At 48.7% G+C, this 20617-nt stretch overlaps 1 long non-coding RNA gene across 1 annotated transcript; it reads left to right on the top strand.

The window, feature by feature from the left end:
• Positions 1 to 8353: 8353 nt before the first annotated feature.
• On the top strand, positions 8354 to 9346 carry LOC112269492. The gene is made up of 3 exons (XR_002961336.1): positions 8354 to 8542; positions 8619 to 8773; positions 8856 to 9346. It is a non-coding gene; the product is annotated as an uncharacterized LOC112269492 (long non-coding RNA).
• The last annotated feature ends 11271 nt before the right edge of the window (positions 9347 to 20617 follow it).

Below are 20617 nucleotides of genomic sequence, written 5' to 3'. Positions count from 1 at the left end.
AGTGTGTTTCAATTCTCTCTGTCTGTTTATGTGTAATTTCGATTACTCCGCCAGATATCGTTTCTAATGTGTTTCTGTTTGGCTATTCATATGTAATTTCTAGCTTGCTAGGTCGTTTTTAATTGGTTGGAACTGCCTAGACACTTCCTAAAAAAAAGAGAAACCATGTGCAAGCTTGTGAACTTGGTAAGAGAAGGATCGATGGCATGGCTCGCCGCAAAGCAAGTCGTGGTGATGAACGTTATCGAGTACATTGCCTGGATACCATGGATTTTAGATGGAAAAGTAGTTGGATCCGTGCATCGAGAACTATGTTGGCTAGACTAGAAGTTTATATAGCAAGGAAAACATATCGATCAATGATAGAACAACCTTATTTACAATCTCGACGAATCACCACTAACCTATGCTTATCTATATGCACACGGTGTGAACTTGTTAAGCTAAAACATCGCTTACATAGGCGTCTTTCATTCTCCTTCGTAAGGTATGTTCAGATCCTAAGCTTTCTTTGAACAATATACATCGGACCTGGTTTACTCGACGGAAGGCGTGAGGTGAACAAGACGCACCACGGCTTTCTGTGGCAACATTTGTTCGAAAATTGGGTGCATTTGGAAGTTCTTGTTTCTTGGGTTTCATTTACTTTGTAACCGATGGCAATGCCATGTCGTTTATTTCTTGTTTTCACCTGGTTTTCCGTAATAAACTCGTCAACTCTTTCTTCTGTATCAATAAACACTCCTCCTAATGGTCTCTTGAAAATATGTCTCTAGTTAGTAGTTTTCTTGCTATTCATTATATGTTTAGTGAGAAAGGTCCAGACGGTGAATGATGGAGGCGGCATCATCTCGCACCAAGTATAAAAAAACCTCCAAGTAATGAATTTGATAGATGCAAAAGCGATCTTTACTCAGAAATATTTATCTTTAAACCAAAAAGACCCCATAGGTAAATGAATCTCAAGCTACTGTCTCCGAGCGGCTGCATTGGGGAACAAGAGTTAGCGTGGCATATAGATTTACTTTGAGAAATTTGGAAACTTCACTTTTTAAAAAGAATAATGATGCTTCGTAGACGTGATCACACGCTCGTTGGGAACCCTAAGAGGAAGGTATGATGTAGTCTAGCAGAAATTTCCCCCAGTGAAGGAACCAGGGTTATTAAACCATTAGGACTTCGAAGTCTCACGGTAGGTTGCTTGTTGGCTGGCGCTCCAACAAGCGTGGACCTGCACACAAACACAAACTCTCTCTTGCTCCCAACTTTTCGAGAAGGTTGTCAATCTTCCCGTCTTGCTGAAAACTTGAGAATTAATTTTATCGAATGGTTGGAAGTAATTAAATAAAAACGGAACAGCGAGCAAATGATGATTAAAAGTGCTTAAAAGAAGGTGTATTCAATGAGGAAAATAGGACCGGGGGCCATAGTTTCACTAGTGGTGTCTCTCCTAAGAACAATAAACATGCTGGGTGAACAAATTACAGCTGGGCAATTGAAAAATCATGAACGTATAACAATACTATTATGACAAGATATAGTTCACGGGTTCTAACATTGTAGGCATTACGTCAAGACATATGGACCGCTATCCAGCATGCATCCATATCTAAAAGTCCACCTTGAGAAAGCTATCCAGCAAATCTCGCTGGTATTAAGTTGCAGCAACGAAGTGATTGCTTGTGTGCAACAGACAATTGCATTAAGAATAGTACGTAATGTAAGCAATAATCCTTGCCCGTAGATAAGAACACCGCTGTTTTCTCCCTAGTGGCAACAGCACATCCTCCACCTTGCATGTTTCTGTCACTCAAACGCATGTGCAAAGGAGGCATGAACCCACTATCTAGCATATAAACCCTCTCTTGGAGGTGCATACAACAACGTGGCCAAGGCAATCATACACACCAGAGAGCATTGCAAGACAAGATTAAAACTCTCTAAAGATATAAGTGAAGCATCTCAATATGACATCAACAAAATAATCATACTCTCATGGCTCTCCCATGTGATGTCGGTCAACTTTAAAAGTATTCTCAACTAATTTGAAAAATAATACACTTCACATATACGCCTTCAACTCTACTAATTAAGATCTATCATGCGATGTCCGGGAAGTAGCAAATTACTAGCCGCCTCCCATGGTTTTCTTTTTGCGTTGTTCTATGGTGGTGGGCTAGATTTTGGGTCTAAAACAATGTTGTAGCTGATATCCTGCTAATTGGTTAACATGTGTGCAATTTGTGACAAGTGAGAACCGATGATTATAATTAGGTGTGTGGTTGTCTATTTCAGTTGCTGGATGATGAGGCACATAGTAGTTCTCGAAGAATGAACGGAAGGAGTGCATGTAAATATATCGAATTGTTAAGCTATTGAACTTTTAATCACGGTTTAATGTAGCCTCGATGAAATTTGTGTTTCTAGGAGACTAAACTTTGCCTTGTTCAGTGATAGTGTACTAGATATTTGTCTAAAATAATATTCTAACTGACTTACTGTTAATTGGTTGGAACTTCCTAGACACTTCCTGATAAAAAGAGAAACCATGTGCAAGCTTGTGAACTTGGTAAGAGAAGGATCGGTGGCATGGCTCGCTGTAGAGCAAGTCGTGATGATGAATGTTATCGAGTAGATTGCCTGGATACCATGGATTTTAGATGGAGAAGTAGTTGGATCCGTGCATCGAGAGCTATGTTGGCTGGAAGTTTATATAGCAAGGAAAACATATTGATCAATGATAGAACAACCTTTGTTACAATCTCGACAAATCGCCGCTAACCTATGCTTATCTATACGCACACGGTGTGAAGTTGTTAAGCTAAAATATCGCTTACACAGGCGTCTTTCATTCTCCTTCCTAAGGTCTGTTCAGATCCTAACCTTTCTTCGAACAATCCACATCGGACCTGGTTTACTCGACGAAAGGCATGAGGTGAACAAGATGCCCCGTACTTTCGATGGCAACATTTGTTCGAATATTGGGTGCATTTGGAAGTTCTTGTTTCTTGGGTTTCATTTACTTTGTAACCGATGGGCAATGTCATGCTGTTTATTTCTTGTTTTCACCTGGTTTTCCGTAATAAACTCATCAACTCTTCTGTATCAATAAACACTCCTCCTACCGGTCTCTTGAAAATAAATCTCTCTAGTTAGTATTTTTCTTGCTATTCATTATATGTTTAATAAGAAAGGTCCAGCCGGTGAATGATGAAGGCTGCATCATCTCGCACCAAGTATGAAAAAACCTCCGAGTACTAATGAATTTGATAGTTTCAAAAGTGATCTTTACTCAGAAATATTTATGTTTAGACAAAAAAAGGCCCCAAAAGGCAAACAAAGCTCAAGCTACGGCTCTCCAAACGGTTGCATTGGGGGACAGTTAGTGCGGCGTATAGATTTACTTTGAGAAATTTGGAAACTCTTGACTTGTAAAAAATAATAACATGCGACTTTCACATAGCTCAACATAATGTTCATATTCTCACATAGATTTAATAAGCCTTAAGTTGTCGACTTGTCCATGTTAACCAGTTAAAGAACATATTCAATACTCTAGGCGATGAGGGTAGGTTGAAAGCCACAAAAATTATTCGCCACAACAAATGAGCAAATGTGGAAGATAAGAATAAGTATAGAATCATCTCATTTTTAATCGCAACAAAAACTCTTATTGTTGTGTTAGCAATAACCTGACTAAAATTACCACCCAACACATTTTCGATAAGGTACGGTTTATTAAACTTAAAAATATAGCATTGAGGCGATACAAGGACAAGAGTTCACACCCGATCTCACGATAATTAGGATGGACAAAGCCATAAGACACCACACATATTTCAAATCTTAAGTTAATCATCAATAGTATCTTGAGTTTATAAATACTTGTTCTACACAAGCTACAACGTTACGATTGACATTGGGGGTAACTTGCCTCACATCAGTACTTTAGAGGGTTACTTTTTCAAGGATATTTCATTATTCACCAACTCAAAAAACACGATTGTATCATATTGTATTTATTCATCTCCTGAAATTTCACCTTCACATCTTCTCTAGCTCCAGCTAGGCCTATAAGAGGGAAGCTCTGACTAGGAACATTATGGCGGCTACCAATAAATGTCTTCTGTCACATGCTCAATCACCGTATATATAGATATGTGACCGATCTCCCATCTTACAATTTTGTTTCACCACTATATTCTTACTTCCTAACTACATTATATTTGGGCATGATGCATGGCTGCATACACTATCTTGGCCTTAACGTATTTGGAATGAGATGCATCGGAACAAGTAATAGAACTTTAAGTTTCCTGGCAGCGGGAAATGATCGTAGACGTTGTACGTCAGGCTATTCTATTACCCTCTTTACCAGGCCATCACCATGGAGGAGGTCCGCATCATGATCTGCTTCGGCCACAACTGTGACGAGACCTGCATGCAGATGGATGAAGTGCTTCGTGGTAATCTACCTCGTTGACACCACCGAGGTTCCCGACTTCAACACCATGTATGAGCTCTATGACCCATCGACGGTGATGTGCTTCTTCCGCAACAAGTACATCATGATTGATCTCGGGACGAGAAACAACAAGAAGATCAACTGGCCGATAAAAGACAAGCAGGAGTTTGTTGAAATTGTAGAGACTATCGCTCACAAGGGTCATGGTCTGGTGATTTCTCCCAAGGATTACTCCACCAAATATCGTTACTAAGGTGTTTATGTCTGGCTATTCATGTGTAATATCTAGTTTGCTAGGTTCAGTATAACATGTGACCTTTGATGTGATGTATGTCAAGTAGTGCATAACTACATGTTCAGTAATGTTACCATGACCGTACTCAGACATTCACTCCCATATGATATTGGTCAACTGTAAAAAGTATTCTCAACTAATTTGAAAAATTATACACTTCAAATATACGCCTCCAACTCTACTAATTAGGATCTGTGATCTTCGTGAAGTAGCAAATTAATTGTTGCTTCCTTTGGGATTTGCTTTGTTCTATGGTGGTTCGCTAGATTTTGGGTCCGAAGTACTGTTGTAGATGATTTTCTGCAAAAAATTTTGGACCAACTGGACAATTTATGCAAACATGTGTGCGATTTGCGACAAGTGAAACCAATGATTATATTTAGGTGTGTGGTTGTCGGTGTTTTGATCCGGCAATAATGAATATGGGGTGGCGTGTGCGCAGGAGATCTAGATGGTTACACACGAGAGACAAAGTTTAGACAGGTTCAGGCCCTCGGAAAGAGGTAATACCCTACGTCCTATGAATCGTGTTGATTGTATCACTCGTATGAGATCGATTGTGTTTGCCTGTGGCTTGATGTTGTTCTGGGTGCCCTTGCCCCTCCTTATATAGGCAGTCGGGGGGTAGGGTTCCCAGAGTTTGAGTCGGGTTACAAGTTGTTTCCTGGTCGGTTACAATAGCTATCCGGGGATCCCGGGTCAACTCTTTCCTATCTTGTACTCCAAGCTGACGAGGAACCCTCGTATCCTGGTCGGATGCCGAGTGCCGGGCCTGGCCCACCCTGGGGGGCTTAGGCCGACTTTGTCCTTCATGATGATACCCGGTTGCCTATGTCATCGACAGTAGCCCCCGAGTCCTTTGTGATCTTCCATCTTGTGTGCTTGCCGAGTCGAGGGATGATCACGGTGGACTCTGAGTTCCTGCAAGATAAGAGAAAATTGGATTGCCGAGTAATACTCATCCATAGGGCAGGAGCATCATGGCGTTTGAGTTACCTACGGGTAAATTCTGGTGGTATCCGTCTCACCAACGGGTGGTGATCAGGCGATAACCCAGCGGGGGGCATACCATGAACCCCGACTAAAATTATGATTGGTATCTGGTTTCCCGAGTGGTTCGGGCCCAGCTAGTGTTTCTCTTGTGGGAATACCCTCAAAATTTTAGTCAGTGCCAGAACCCACACAGTAGCGCTTCGGTCCCGAGTGGTTCGGTTCCCGACTGGTGGCCCCTGGAGGCGCACTTCTGTTGCCCTTCACTCGGATGGGTGTGCCCGAGTGGTCTTGGATCCTAGAGGATCAATCATCGGTCTCGGTCCCGGTTTAATCGGGACACGCCTTTTTGGCCTACTGGAGGCATGCGTGCAGCCCTTTGATAAATCAGACGCTTCAGATCCTTCCGTTCCTGGTGAGCGTGCCACAAGACTTAACCACTAAGCCCCCCACGACCGATCGTGGGTTTATGCGCCAGCGGAATTTCCGGGACGTGCCATTAACTCGCCATGGAATTCAAAGCGTTTCCCGGCACACAGCACATTCAACGCTCGGTCAAACGGCCGGGGAAGGCTAACAGTCGCTCCTCCACTCCCCACACCCCCCTTTAGATATAAAAGGCTGCGGGATTTCGTCACTTCGTCTTCTTCATCTGTTCTTGCACTTCCTCTGCCTCCATTGCGCTCCACCTCGCATTGCTTTAGTTCGTTTTCGCTCGCCGCCGCTTCCACAGAAAGCCTCCGCCTTTTCCTCTTGCACTCTTGCCCAAGCCCTTGTTTCGATTAGCCGTTGTTGGATGCCCATTATCATTCCGGAGGAGGACCTGTTAGCTGAGGAGGAGATCCAATCGGGAACCATGGCTCCTTGAGCAAAATCAACGATGATGGAGGCCAAGCTCGAGGCCATGGTGAAGGCCGGCGTGCTCCCGCCGAAGGAGCTGATCGAGTGGCGCGCGGCCGCCGGAGAGGAGGTGCCGACCCCCAACACCAACGAGGTGGTCGTGCTCGCGCCCTTCTTTTTCCGGGGGTTCTCGCTGCCGGCGCACCCCTTCCTCCGCGGCCTCCTCTATTGCTACGGGCTGGAGCTGCACAACCTCAACCCCAACGGAGTACTCCACATCGCCTGCTTCATCACCCTCTGCGAGTGCTTCTTGGGGCTCCAGCCGCACTTCGGGTTATGGAAGCAGCTCTTCATCGTCTGGCGGCAGCCCAACAAGAACCACCCGGCGATCGTTGGTGGCGCCGGGTTCCAGCTGAGGAGTGGTTTGGGAAAGATGTACCTGGAGCTTCCTTTCCAGACCTCCAACAAAGGCTGGCATTCGGAGTGGTTTTACTGCTCCAATGTCGAGTCCTCTCTGTTAGCATTAATCTTGATATATGTATCCCATGTTTATTTTTCGTCCTTGCATGTAGTAGTGTGATAGTGCAGAGGTATGTGTGATGCATACAAGATGGTGGTTTCAGTTAGGAAGGCATGCATGGAGAGAATCCGAGGTGCTGCGTGAAGCTGGCCTTGCCGTGAGAAATGGTGATGCATGCAAGTCTGAAGTCAAAGGTCTGCACAAGTGCTTGCCGAGTTTCTGGTTGTTTGTAGGAGTTCTTTGACTTCATCTCTCGTCCCCCATTGTCGGAGAACGAGATCTGGAATCGTCCGGGTTTCTGTCGGTCATTCGCTGAGGGCGCCGGGTCCTCCGGGAAGGAGAAAGCGCCAGAAGACGCGCCACCGACCAAGAAGCGGAAGCAAACCGCCTTGAGGATCGGCGGCAGTCCGGCGCCAAGTGCCCCAGTCCTGACCGCGAGCTCGGGTGCTCCGGTGGGCCCGGCTCCGGTGGCGCCTGCGTCCGCCCCGTCTCGAGGTCCCGGTGAACCAAACCGGGGAGGGAGTGCCTGCTCTGGCCTCCCACGTTCCTCCAAGTTAGTATCTTGCCTGTTCTTCGCTGACCGTCCGGAGTTAGGGATTCTGACAAGAAGAGCCTGCCTTACATAGGAAACAGAAGACGGTGATCCCTCGAGGGAAACCGGGTTCCTCGGGTTCCCCGGGCCCGCGCGGTGACCCGATGGGACGGTCCGCACCAAGTGCTGCTCTGGCCCCGAGTGCTGCCCCTGCGGCAAGCGCTGCCCCGGCCCCAAGCTCCGCCCCCTCGTCAAGCACTGCTCCGGCTCCGAGCGCCGTCCTTACTCCGCCGCCATCCTGCGCTCCGCCTTCTGCACCAAGTCCTCTAGCTCCGAGGGAGCACCTGGGGGAGGAACGCGTGGTATTGGCGACGGTAGGCACCGGAGAAATGCGGCCGGCAGCGCCTGATTTCCCCTTCCCAAAGGGGTTCCAACCTCTGCAAGTCTGCCAGGCCGGCGCGTCGTGTCCGGTGGAGGCTTCGCAAGGAGTTGACGACCTCCGGGAGTTGGCGGAGTGGGAAAAGGCGCTCGGAGTGTTGGCACAACTGGGCGGCAAGCTCCCTGCCTTGGTTAAGGCGCTACAGGACGGGGCCCAGCTCGTGGGCTCCGAGCTGAACCCGACACTGGAGGTGAGTCTTTCTTACTCTGGGTGCACGGCAGTGCACCCAGAGGGTGTAGCCCCCGAGCCTCTACTTGGTTGGTAGAAGCTAGTGGAGGGTTTTACCATATCTTCTGACTTCTCTGACTCAGCTCTTTTTTGATTTCTCGCAGTCTCTGATGTTGAGATCTCGGAGAAAGTCCGAGATTCTCAAAGTCCAGCTGGAGAACGCCGGTGCCGCGGCTTCATGGGCCTTAGCCGCCAAGAGAGAACGAGCCTCGCTGGAGCTGCCCGAGCCGATGGTAATTCGCATGTACCTTTTGCTTTTTCCCTCCTCTCCTTCTTGTTCGAGTCCGGGCTGACTCGGTTCGTCCTCAGCCGCAGAAAACGAGGTCACTTGGATGAAGTTGGCGCTCGAGAGTATGGCCAACCTCAAGAACGAGCTTTCTTTGGCAAACGCTCGGGCGGCCAAGGTTGAGCAAGAGAGGACGGTGATTAGACCACTCTCAAAGATGCTCGGGACGCCCTTGACGGTGAGTGCCGTGAGTCCCATGCTTCGTAGTATCCTTTTCTTCGGCGTCCTTTAGCTTGATCCTTCCTTTTTCTTGCTGACAGTTGTCCGAGTCGAGAACGAATCGCTCCGAGCCGAGAACGAGTCATTGAAGGCGGGGGCCCGTGCCGCCGAGACGTCCTATCGGACGGCGACCTTGACAGCAGCGGCCCTTTTCTCGAAGGCTCGTCAGGCCTGTTCTGCCCTTTGGCGGAGCGGGCCAGAGGCGGACAACGCGGAGGAGCTCCAGGCCCGCCTCGACCTTGTGCCGACCCGGATGCGGGACCTGATGAAGACTTCGGCCCGCGCCCGGGGCGCAGATGACCTTGGTGATGACCAAGTCCAACTACCCCACGCTCGAAGTGGAGGACTTGGGCGAGGGCCTGGCGGTGGAGACTACTGACGAGGAGGTCCCCGGTTGCTGGAGGAAGTGAAGCCGGTGGCCTACGCCATCGCGGACGCAATTCAGCTGACGGGCTACACCGATCCGTAGTTATCCTGCATACTCGGGGAAGGCAGAGTGCGTTCCCCTTTATGTAAATAAACAAACAGTCGTGTTAATACAACTTAAGCCTTTTGCAATTTCGTCCTGTCTTCGCGTGTATTGTCCTCCAGTGCGCTTCTCCGACCCGTTGCTTGTTCCTTTGCCAAGGGTTTAGCTCGAGGAGCCGTCTGCCCGAGTAGCGTAGGAGTTTCAAGGACAACTGGCAGTCGGGAAGAAAACGACTCGAGATGTTTTACACGGTACTTAGGAAAGAAGAGTTGCAAAGGCAAGGATTCGAGTGCGCCGAGCGCACCCAGAGGGTGTAGCCCCCAAGGCCTTGTCATGTAACCGCGGGGGTAAACAGTAGGGCGAGTCGGGGGATTGGTGATCATAAATAATCCAAATGAGAACAAGGAGTAAGAATAATCACGTATGTGTTTGATCTGTTAAGTATAATCAAGGGAAAGCACAAAAAAGGGCTAAGCATAGAAACGACGTAGCTGCTCAATGTTCCAAGCGTTGGAGAGAGTGCGCCCGTCCGCATCCTTTAGCTTGGCTTGTAAGCCCCCGGGCGTAGAACCGCAGCGATGACGTATGGCCCTTCCCATGGGGGAGGACAGTTTGTGTTGGCCGATGTTAGTCTGAACTCGTCGCAGGACGAGGTCCCCGACTGAGAACGCTCGACCACGGATGTGGCGGCTGTGATAGCGCTGTAGTCCTTGCTGGTACTTTGCCGACCGAGTCAGGGCCACGTCTCGCACCTCTTCAAGTTCGTCGATGTCGTCCTGGCGTGCGTCTTCGGATCTTCCTTCTTCGTAAGCCCCCGTGCGTAAGGCCCGATGCTCCAAGTCACTCGGGAGGACCGCTTCGGCCCCGTAGACCATGAAGAAAGGGGTGTAGCCGGTTGAGCAATTAGGCGTAGTCCAGAGACTCAGGGCAATCTGGCTACGACCTGGCTGCTGCTTCGGAGACGGCGGGCTTGAGGGCGTCAAGCTCAGCCGCTGCGACCTAGGAAACGGCCAGGCTGCAGTTTTCCTGCTCGCACGCATAGGCGTGGCGAAAGCTACTCTGCACCGTTATGATCCCGTTGGGACCCGGCATCTTGAGTTTCAGATACACATAGCTGGGTACGGCCATGAACTTAGTGTAGCATGGGCGTCCCAGTATGGCATGGTATGAGCCGGGGAAGTCGGCTACCTCAAAGGTGAGGGTTTCTGTCCGGAAGTTGTCCGGTGTCCCGAAGGTTACGTCCAGGGCAATCTGGCCGAGCGGCATTGCCAGCTGGCCGGGTACCACCCCGTGGAAGGGAGCTCCCGTTGGTCGGACCTCCGAGCGTGGGATCCTCATGGCGTCGAGCGTCTTGACGTAGAGGATGTTCAAGCCGCTGCCTCCATCCATGAGGACTTGGGTGAGTCGAACGCCCCGGACAAGCGGATCAACCACCAGGGGGAAGCGTCCCGGCTGGGGTATGTGATCAGGGTGGTCCGTGCGGTCGAAGGAGACCACCGATTCCGACCAGCGGAGGTAGCGGGGAACGGCGGGCTCGACCGCGTTGACCTCGCGCTGGACGAGCTTCTGCTGGCGCTTAGCCTCGTATCCATCTGTTCCTCCGAAGATCATCAGGCAATTGGTTTCCTCGGAAAAACCTTTGTTGCCTTCGGGGGGAGGATCTTTCTTGTTCTGACTGGGTGCAGCCGACTGGCCCTTCTGCCAGTTCTTGAGGACATTGCACTCGCTTGTCAGATGCGTGGACTTTGGGCCGTGGAAGAGGCAAGGTTGGTTCATTTTTTCCTCGAAGGAGGTGTTGCCCCGCGGCTGCCAGGTCTGCGGTGCCCGATCTGTGGCGGCGACCGGCGCTTTTTGTTTCGCCTTTTGGGCGACTCGGAGCGCTCCTTGGCTTTGGACGCGGGATCCTTCTTCCGGTCCTGTCCCTTCCTGGAGACACTGCGCACGGCTTCTTCACCAGTGGCGAAGTTGTTCGCGATGTCGAAGAGCTCGCGTGTGGTCCGTGGGTTTTTCCGCGCTATTTTATGGATCAGGTCCGTGCCGCGGACGCCTTTGGAGAAGGCAGTAATGATGTCACCCTCACGAACTTCCGATAGGGAATTCTTCTTTTTGGAGAAGCGCTGGATGTATTCCCTGAGGGGCTCGTCCTCCTCCTGGACGCAGCTGTGGAGATCCCAGGCGTTTCCAGGCCTATTGTAGGTTCCCTAGAAATTGTTGATGAAGTGGGCCCGGAGGTCTTGCCAGTCTTGGATGAGCCTGGGGCAGGCTGGTGAGCCAAGGGCGCGCCGAGTCGGCCAGGTGCAGGGGGAGACAGTGGATGGCCACCAGGTCATCGCCCCGTTGGTCCGGCAAGCTGTGTGGTAGTCGGACAGCCATATGTCCGGCCGAGTTTCGCCGGTATATTTGTCGATCCCGCTGATTCGGAATCGTTGGGGAAACAACTTTCCTATTGCGGGAGCCGAAAGCCTTCGCTCCCGAGTAATCAGCGCTGGGCGAAACCGACGGGCGGCGTCCCGTGCCCCGGCGATTGCGTCGGTCGGGGCGACGGCACTGCTCGAGGGAGGCCGCGTCGGGCGATGTGGACGGCCGTCGGTTGGCATCTCCGCGATGGGGACGGGCGATACGACGCTGCGACCCCGAGTGGGCTACACTGGGTAAGTCGAGCGAACGCCGCCCCGTGGTTCTCTGACGATTATCCTGACCCGGGCTGCACCGCCTTGTGTTGAGAGTATGGCGGGCATCACGGTGGGGTCCCAACCTGCTGTGGACTGTAGCCGAAGTGTTGCCGTGAGGAATTTGGTCGGCGGGCTTCTTCTGCAGTCACCGCCTTTTGCCGACTTCCCGAAGGGTGCGAGGAGCGCCCTTTGGTGTCGGCTCCGGAGACGGTGCGATCTAGTGGGGCCTCCGTGGCTTGGAGGGTAGCCTCCTCCATTAACACCTGAATCTGCCGAAGCTGTTCGCGACCCGGGGTGCCTTCTGGTAGATCAAGGGAGCGGGCCACCATGGTGGCGGCGACGATGTTGTGGCTAGGCGTGGCGAAGACCGGTACGCCTTCTTTCTCCTGAAGACAGAGGGCCGTATTGACTTGACGGCCCTGTCCTCAGAGAGAAGTGTTGCGCCGGCGCTCGCTTTGCTGGTGCTCAATCGCTGCTTGCTGCTCCTGCAAGCGCAGCTGCTCGGCAAGGAGGTGAAGCCGAGTCTGCTCGAGCTGAGCGGCATCCTGCCCCGCGATGGGAGTTTGGAGGGCGTCTTGCTTGTCAGCGGTGGCCTGTCCGCCATCAGCTGTAATCCCGGCCATGAAGACCTCCCGGGAAGGGTGGTGGCTAGAAGAGCTCTCCTCACCATCCGAGTCGGACTCGAAGATGGGTGCAAGAGATTCGAGCATGCCGACCAGCCGTGTCTCGGGTCCATCGAAGCGGGAAGCGCTAGTCGGGAACCAGTTAGCCGGGCGAGTCGGGTCGAGCCCCTGTTGTGCCAGGAGCGAAACCCCAGCCGTGCAGCCAAGCGTGAGAGGTGCTGCCGGTCCTGCCTGCGGGCAGGGCGAAGGGCAACACCGGTGGAGCTGGCCGATCTGCTCGGCGACGAAGCTCAAGCGCCCGAAAGAGAAGAATTGGCCAGGGATGGCGATGTGATCGAACCGGCCATGGAAGAGGACTCGGCTTGACGAGGAACCGCCGTTGCTGCTGGAGGAAGCCATCCCGATCTGCTGAATTGGATCTACGCGCACTTCCCCTACCTAGCGCGCCAACTGTCGGTGTTTTGATCCGGCAATAATGAATATGGGGTGGCGTGTGCGTAGGAGATCTAGATGGCTGCACACTAGAGACAAAGTTTAGACAGGTTCAGGCCCTCGGAAAGAGATAATACCCTACGTCCTGTGAATCGTGTTGATTGTATCGCTCGTATGAGATCGATTGTGTTTGCCTGTGGCTTGATGTTGTTCTGGGTGCCCTTGCCCCTCCTTATATAGGCGGTCGGGGGTAGGGTTCCCAGAGTTTGAGTCGGGTTACAAGTTGTTTCCTGGTCGGTTACAATAGCTATCCGGGGATCCCGGGTCAACTCTTTCCTATCTTGTACTCCAAGCCGAGGAGGAACCCTCGTATCCTGGTCGGATGCCGAGTGCCAGGCCTGGCCCACCCTGGGGGCTTAGGCCGACTCTGTCCTTCATGATGATACCCGGTTGCCTATGTCATCGACAGTGGTAGTATATTTCAGTTGCTAGATGATTAGGCACCTATGTAGTTTTCCAAGAATGAAAGGAAGGAGTGCATCTAAATACATCTAAATGTTAAGGTAAATATATTTAACATTTAAGCACCGTTCAATGTAGGCTCGATGAAATTTGTGTTTCTATGAAACTAAACTTTTCCTTGTTCAGTGATAGTATACTAGATATTTGGAAAACAATATTCTAACTGATTTACTGTTAATTGGTTTGGACTACCTAGACTCTTCCTGATAAAACAAACAACCATGTGTAGCTTGTGAACTTGGTAAGAGAAGGATCGGTGACATGGCTTGTTGTAGAGCAATTCATGGTTATGAATGTTGTCAAGGTATTTTTCGATGGTGTATTTATGTTCGGAGGGGTCACGCTCGTAAATCGGGATGGAAGGACATGAGAGAGAAAGATTCATACCGGTTCAGGCCGCGGTGCACATCACTTAGTAAAAACCCTGCTCTTGTTTGTGTGGCGTATGCTCGGTGATCTAGAGGTAGATCTCGATCTCGGTGGATGGTTTTGGAAATATGCCCGAGAGGAAATTTTAGAGATGATGATATTTCGATGTATCCATGATTTGTAATAATGTTCCTTGAATTATATCTTTGTATTGATTGGCAAGTACTCGACTTGTTTGTGAAACTCTTTACTTACATGATTATTCTAAATATGTCTCTAGTCGGAGTTCATGTGAAAACACACCTGAATATTAGAGACTAGCACAGGTATTAGTTGATGGCTATGTTTCGCAAGTCATAGACATGGTGATGTCAAACTAATAATGTGAACTCATGTTGTGAACATGGGGTTGGACTGACCCACCTAGAGACATTGTAACAACGTTCATAGTTCTCTCTTTACACGATGTGCTTGCTTTGTCCTTAGACCTGAGATTGTTGTGTGTTCTTGAGATGTGAATCGGCCTACTTTGGGGCTATCAAATGCTACACCATGACAGGGTAGTTATAAAGGTAGTTTTCAGGTTTGTCATGAAGCATGATGCGAGGCATAGTCAGTCGAGATGGGATTTGCCCCACTCTTCATGAGAATGAGATATTTCTCTAGGCCCCTCGAGTGATCGGATCCAGAAATACATAACCGTGCTACATAAGGTTAATGGTTGACCTATTAAGGGATTCCGAATCACAGGATCGAGAAAGAGTGGCCAGCTATGAGCTTGATCAAATATCATGAGGAAAAAGGAATGGCATAAACATGTGATGGTTCGTATGATGCGATCTTTATGCGCGTTTGGGAGTTGGCACATTTTGCTAGAAGCCGCTACCAACTATTGGCCGAGTAGGTGTACTCGTGTCGTGTCTAAATGTGCGTGAACCTAAAGAGTCACACACTTAAGACAGTAGAAGCAGAATTCGGATTGGATCCAAATTGGACTAGAAATGGACTCCAGAGTGGGTTGTTTCGTGGCAGCCCATTATGGGGACGTCTATATAAAGGAGATGAGGTTGTGCATTTTAGGTTGCTAGTTACGCACCACATTCCACCACAACCACCATCTTTCCACTCCACTACCACCCGCGTGGATCTAGCAGTCCGGCGAGCGGTGCTTCCACGCCGCACATGTGGATTGTAGCACTTGGACGAGCCAACAAGAGGAGCTGTTCGTGGAAGCGATGGGATCCAGAGGATTCGTACGACTACCCTGCCCTGACCCGCTTCACCGAGATCGGCACAGCGCGCCTAGTGGTAATCCTGTGATCTATACATGAAGTGGATCTTGGTTAAAGCGATAGAAAATTTTGATTTGCGCTAGTGTAGCCTACCTGTTTTCCTACAGATGCATGGAGGTGGAAGATGATGTTCGTGTGCACTTTTGTGTGATGTACTCTGACCCCTTCGGCGGCCCCCAACCCCTTATATACTGGGAGGGTTAGGGTTACACGGTACCGACGAGGTCCTTGGGGTGCAGCTAAGACCTAATCCCTAGTCGTAAACGAGATGATCTGATATGATCGCTCCGTCAAAGAATCTAGGGTTCGGCGATCTTCAGCGTAGCTTGATCTCCAAGTCATTGTGCTCGGGCCTTGCCATGGCCCGGTCGCCCTAGGCGGGCCATCCTGGCCTGAGTGGTCCGCCTTTCCTGGTTGTGCGCCTACCCGGAACCCAGGACCTCGTTAGTAGCCCCCGAGTCCTTCGTGGTTGGAGGGCGACCCCGTCTTTGATGAGCTAGGTACAAAGTCCATGAAGGAGTTGTCCAACTTGTGTCCACAGAGAAAAAAAGGACTGATATGCAAGTTACTGAAGTTCGTCAATCCCTATGAAGATGATGGGAGAGACCCCAAAGGTCGTTCCATCAGTTCTTCAACTGACCCGAACACTTCCTCTCGGGAATACTGCGGTACCGCAAGGTTCAGCTCTGATGAGGGGAGAGGGAACCCCAAAGGTCCTTCCGTCGGTTGATCGACTGACCCGAATGCTTCCCCCCAGGGTACTATCGTACCCCAGGGTTCGGCTCTCTGGGGAGGGAAGAGGACACCCCGAAGGTCTTTCCGCTGTTTGATCGACTGACTCGAACGCCTCCCCCGGAGATATTATCATATCCCAAGGTTCGGCTCTCTAAGGAGGGCGGAGGACACCACAAAGGCCTTTTCATCGGTTGATCGACTGACCCAACGCCTCCCCCGGAGATATTGTCAGATCCCAATGTCCGTCTCTCCGAGGAGGGCAGAGGACACCCCAAAGGTCTATTCGTCGGTTGATCGACGGACAAGAATGCTTTCCCCCGGAGTTACTATTGTACCCCGAGGTTTGGCTCTCTAAGGAGGGCAAAGAACACCCTAAAGGTCTTTTCGTCGGTTGATCCACTGACCTGAATGCTTCCCCTGGAGGTACTGTCGTACCCTAAGGTTCAGCTCTCCGAGGAGGGCAGAGGACACCCCAAAGGTCTCTGAGGCTCTCTGAGCAAGGAAAATATATTGATCAATGGTAGAACAAGTGTTGTTCCAATCTCAACAACCTATAATTATCTATACGCACACAGTTCGAAGTTGTTAAGCTAAAATGTTGCTGACAGAGGTGTCTTTCATTCTCGTTCCTAAGGTGTGCTCAGATCCTACCTTTCTTCGAACAATCCACATCGGACCTGGTTTACTCAATGTATGGCATGAGGTGAACAAGATGCACAGCGACCTTCTTTGGCGACATTTTTGTGAGTATTGGGTGCATTTGGCAGATCTCTTGAAAATGAATGTCTCTGGTTAGTATTTTTCTTATTATTTATTATATGTTTAGTGAGCAATGTCCATACGTTGAATGATGGAGGCGCATCATCTCATGCCAAGTATAAAAACACCTTCAAGTACTAATGAATCTGATAGATGCAAAAGTGATCTTTACTCAACAACATTTATCTTTGGACAAAAAAGGCCGAAAAATCTCAAGTTACCTTGTCCGAACGGTTGCATCCGGGGAAAAGAGTAAGCACGATGTATAGAATTACTTTGAGAAATTTGTAAACTCTTGACTTATAAAAAATAATAACATGTGACTATTTCACATAGCCCAACATAATGCTCATAATTCTCACATAGATTTGATAAGCCTTAAGTTGTCTACTTGTCCCCGTTAACCAGTTACAGAATATATTCAATACTCTAACCGACGAGGGTAAGTTGAAAGACACAAAAATTATTATCCATGACAAATGAGTGAAGGTGGAAGAGAACGTATAGAATCCTTTCATTTTAATCATAATAGCAGCTCTTATTACCCTTCTAATTAGGTTAGCAGTAACCTTATTACAATTACCACACCGCACATTTTTTCTATAAGGTGTGATTTATTAAACTAAAAAAGACAGCATCGAGGTGATACAAGGACAAGAGTTCACACCCGATCTCTACATAGTTAGGGCGGACAAAGCCGTAACACACCAAACATGTTCAAATATAAAGTTAATCGTTAATAGCATCTTGAGTTTTCAAATAATTGTTCGACAAAAGCTACAATGTTACGATTGACATTGGGGGTAACTTACCTCTCATCAATACTTTAGAGGGTTACTTTTCCAAGGATAATTCATTCTTCACCTACCAAAAAAAGTTGATTGTATCATAGAGTATTGTATTCATTCATTTCCAGAAATTCCCCCTTCGCCTCTTCTCTAGATCCAGCTAGACCTGCACGAGGAAATCTCTGAATATGAACATTATGTCAATATATATGCATAAATTTTATAAATGATGGCTACCCAACACTATATTCGGTCACATGCTCCATCACCATATATATAGATATGTGACTGATCTCCCATATTATAATTTCGTTTCTTCCACCACTGTATTCCGGATGGTTGTCTATTTCGTTTCTTCCCAGCTACATATATATTTAACAGTTGGAGATGATGCATGGCTGGCCTGGGCGTGTTTTGGAATGAGATGCATCGGAAAACCTAATAGAACTTTGAGTTCCTTTGCGGCTGGAAATGATTGTGACAGTTGTACGTCAGGCTATTCTATTACCCTCATTACCAGGCCATCACCGCCGAGGGCCTCGCCACTACCAGAGATTGATGTTCTTTTTCCGCAACAAGCACATCACGATTGGTCTCAAGACGGGAAACAACTAAAATATTAACTAGGCGATGAAAAACAAGCAGGAGTTTGTTCGTATTTGTGGAGGCTGTCTACCGAGGAGCTCGTAAGGGTCATGGTCTAGTGATTGCTCCCAAGGTTTACTCCACCAATTATCGTTACTAAGGTATTGTTTATGTGTAATTTCTGGTCAGGTAGGATGCCAGACCGCCAGTACTCAGACATATGACCCTTGATGTGACCGGCTCAACATAGCAAATCTCACATGTGCATGTGCACCGTTAGATGGACATTGTTCCATCACACTTATATGTTACAACAAAGTATTGTTTTAGAAAATTAACCATGTATCTACTATTCTCCACTTGTAGTATTTGGTCAATTATAATTATCAACAAAAACAAAAAATATCTAGACAAGTGAGCATGTAGTATAGCTAACGAAATCCAGATCATGAATGGAATACAAAGGCTCAATGGGTAAGTATAATCCTCATTGGATTTTGTACTTGACAAGCTACATGCTGTGGTCCATTTTTGATAATTTTCATCAACATGTCTGTCATATTTCTACCTATAAATCGTATAAAACTTATTGCATAGTCCAATAATAATTTAAACCTAGAAAAATATAGGTATTCCAACAATTAAAATTAAAATTAAAAATTCGGTAAGTTTTAGGAAACAACGCGTGACAACCAAACCACACAATCCCTATGAGTGCTCACAAGTTTGCGACCAAATCATTTTTGGTTGGAGTTGTTTCATCATAGATTTATAGATGGTAATCATCAAACTCGGCCGGCACGCCCTGCTGTGGCTCGGCAAGAGGGCACTGGTACTCAAACTGTCGATCGAAAACCATATTAAGATCTCGCTCACTCTCGATAATCATGTTGTGCATGATAACACAAGCATTCATGATCTCCCACATTTGATCTAGTGGCCATGATAAAGAAGGGTACCGTACAACCGCAAACTAGGCTTGGAGCACACCGAATGCCCGATCCACATCTTTTCGAAAACTCTCTTGTTTTCTTGCAAAATGAGTGTTTGCATCACCAACAGGGATGCGGATTGTCTTCACAAATGTCGACCAACAAGGATAGATTCCATCCGCTAGGTAGTACCCATGTCGTATGGGTGGCCGTTGATCACTTAGTTGCACTATGGTGCTTTGCCTTCACATAGTCTGGCGAACACTGAAGACCGTTTCATCACATTGATGTCATTGTGAGAACCGGCCATGCCAAAAAAATGTGTGCCAAATCCACAAATCATAATCTTCCACAGCCTCAAGTACGACACTGCACGCTCCAAGACGTCCTCCCTATACATCCACCGTCAAACAAATGGGAAATTCTTCCATCTCCAATGCATTCAATCGATGCTCCCAAACATCCTTGGAAATCCTCTTGCTTGGCCTTGTGCCATGAGCCAAGATGTCTCTGGTGTATTTGGTGCTCTCATATAGGTGGGTCCAAACACTCCAACCACCGCCTTGAAAAAACTATACGTGTCTTCAATGGTTGTGGTTTCCGAATACAGAGGTAATCATCCAAAGAGTCGGCGGTAGCTCCATATGCAAGCTACCGTATAGTAGCAGTGCATTTCCGAATGGATGAGAATTCAAGAAGCCCGATGCACTCTTTCTTCGGCTCAGAGTAGTCATCATGCTCCCGAAAAACATGCACGATTCCCATGAACACTTCCCTCTTCATCCTAAAGCGTCGGTGAAAATCATGAACATTATTTGCCGATGTCTGTGAAAAATAGTCATTCAACAGCAACACATGACCCGTTGCCCTTTGAGGGTTCTTGTTGGCTATCCAGCCTCTCAGTGATCCTCCATGTTTGGTGGTGGCGTCTAGCTCGGCTTGCGCAACTAAAGTAATGGCGAGGACCATCTGATTCTTGTCGGCGGCGGGTGCAAGGTCGGCGTCCTCTGCCATCATTTAGTGAAACATTCTCTCATGGTCACTATCCATAGCCTCTTGGACAACATAACCCTATATACTAAGATGTGTGGTTTTTTATTTTTCTCTTTTTTTTTGTGCCTTCGGCGATTTTTTGTGGCCGTCGGATGCGGCGTCTGATGGTGTCGGTGGTCTGGACCGAGGCTTCGGCTCTGGGATGGCGATAATTACCCGCCATGCCACCTATAAGTCGTACCAGTTCATTTTTTGGATATTTGCGTCTGAATTGCCATCCGTAGGTCATGTCTTTTGCGCGCACGACACGTGGTCGGGCGGTCTCGCGGGAGACGGGTTTCGAGTCGGTTAGCCGTTAGTCGGTTCGGTGTTGCCCGGCGGATCCTGTCATGCCATGTGTTAGGCTAGACGTTGGTGCCGTGTCGTTATCTGGGGGCTGGCCCCGTGTGTGGGCGACTGGCGTGTCACCTGTTAGGCCGGCGGTCGGTGTCGTTTCATCGCTAGAAGGCTCCATGGGACACTGGAATGTTCGTGTGGGGGCACGTTGCGGGCGGACATTTCCACGTGTTGGTCTTCCTTCGGGTTTTCCCGTCCTATATATATGTCTGCCCTAGGCCGTGTCTCACATTGGT

Source organism: Brachypodium distachyon, chromosome 5 (assembly GCF_000005505.3).
Source record: "Brachypodium distachyon strain Bd21 chromosome 5, Brachypodium_distachyon_v3.0, whole genome shotgun sequence".
NCBI classification, from domain to species: domain Eukaryota; kingdom Viridiplantae; phylum Streptophyta; class Magnoliopsida; order Poales; family Poaceae; genus Brachypodium; species Brachypodium distachyon.
This window is presented reverse-complemented; position numbering and strand designations above follow the sequence as displayed.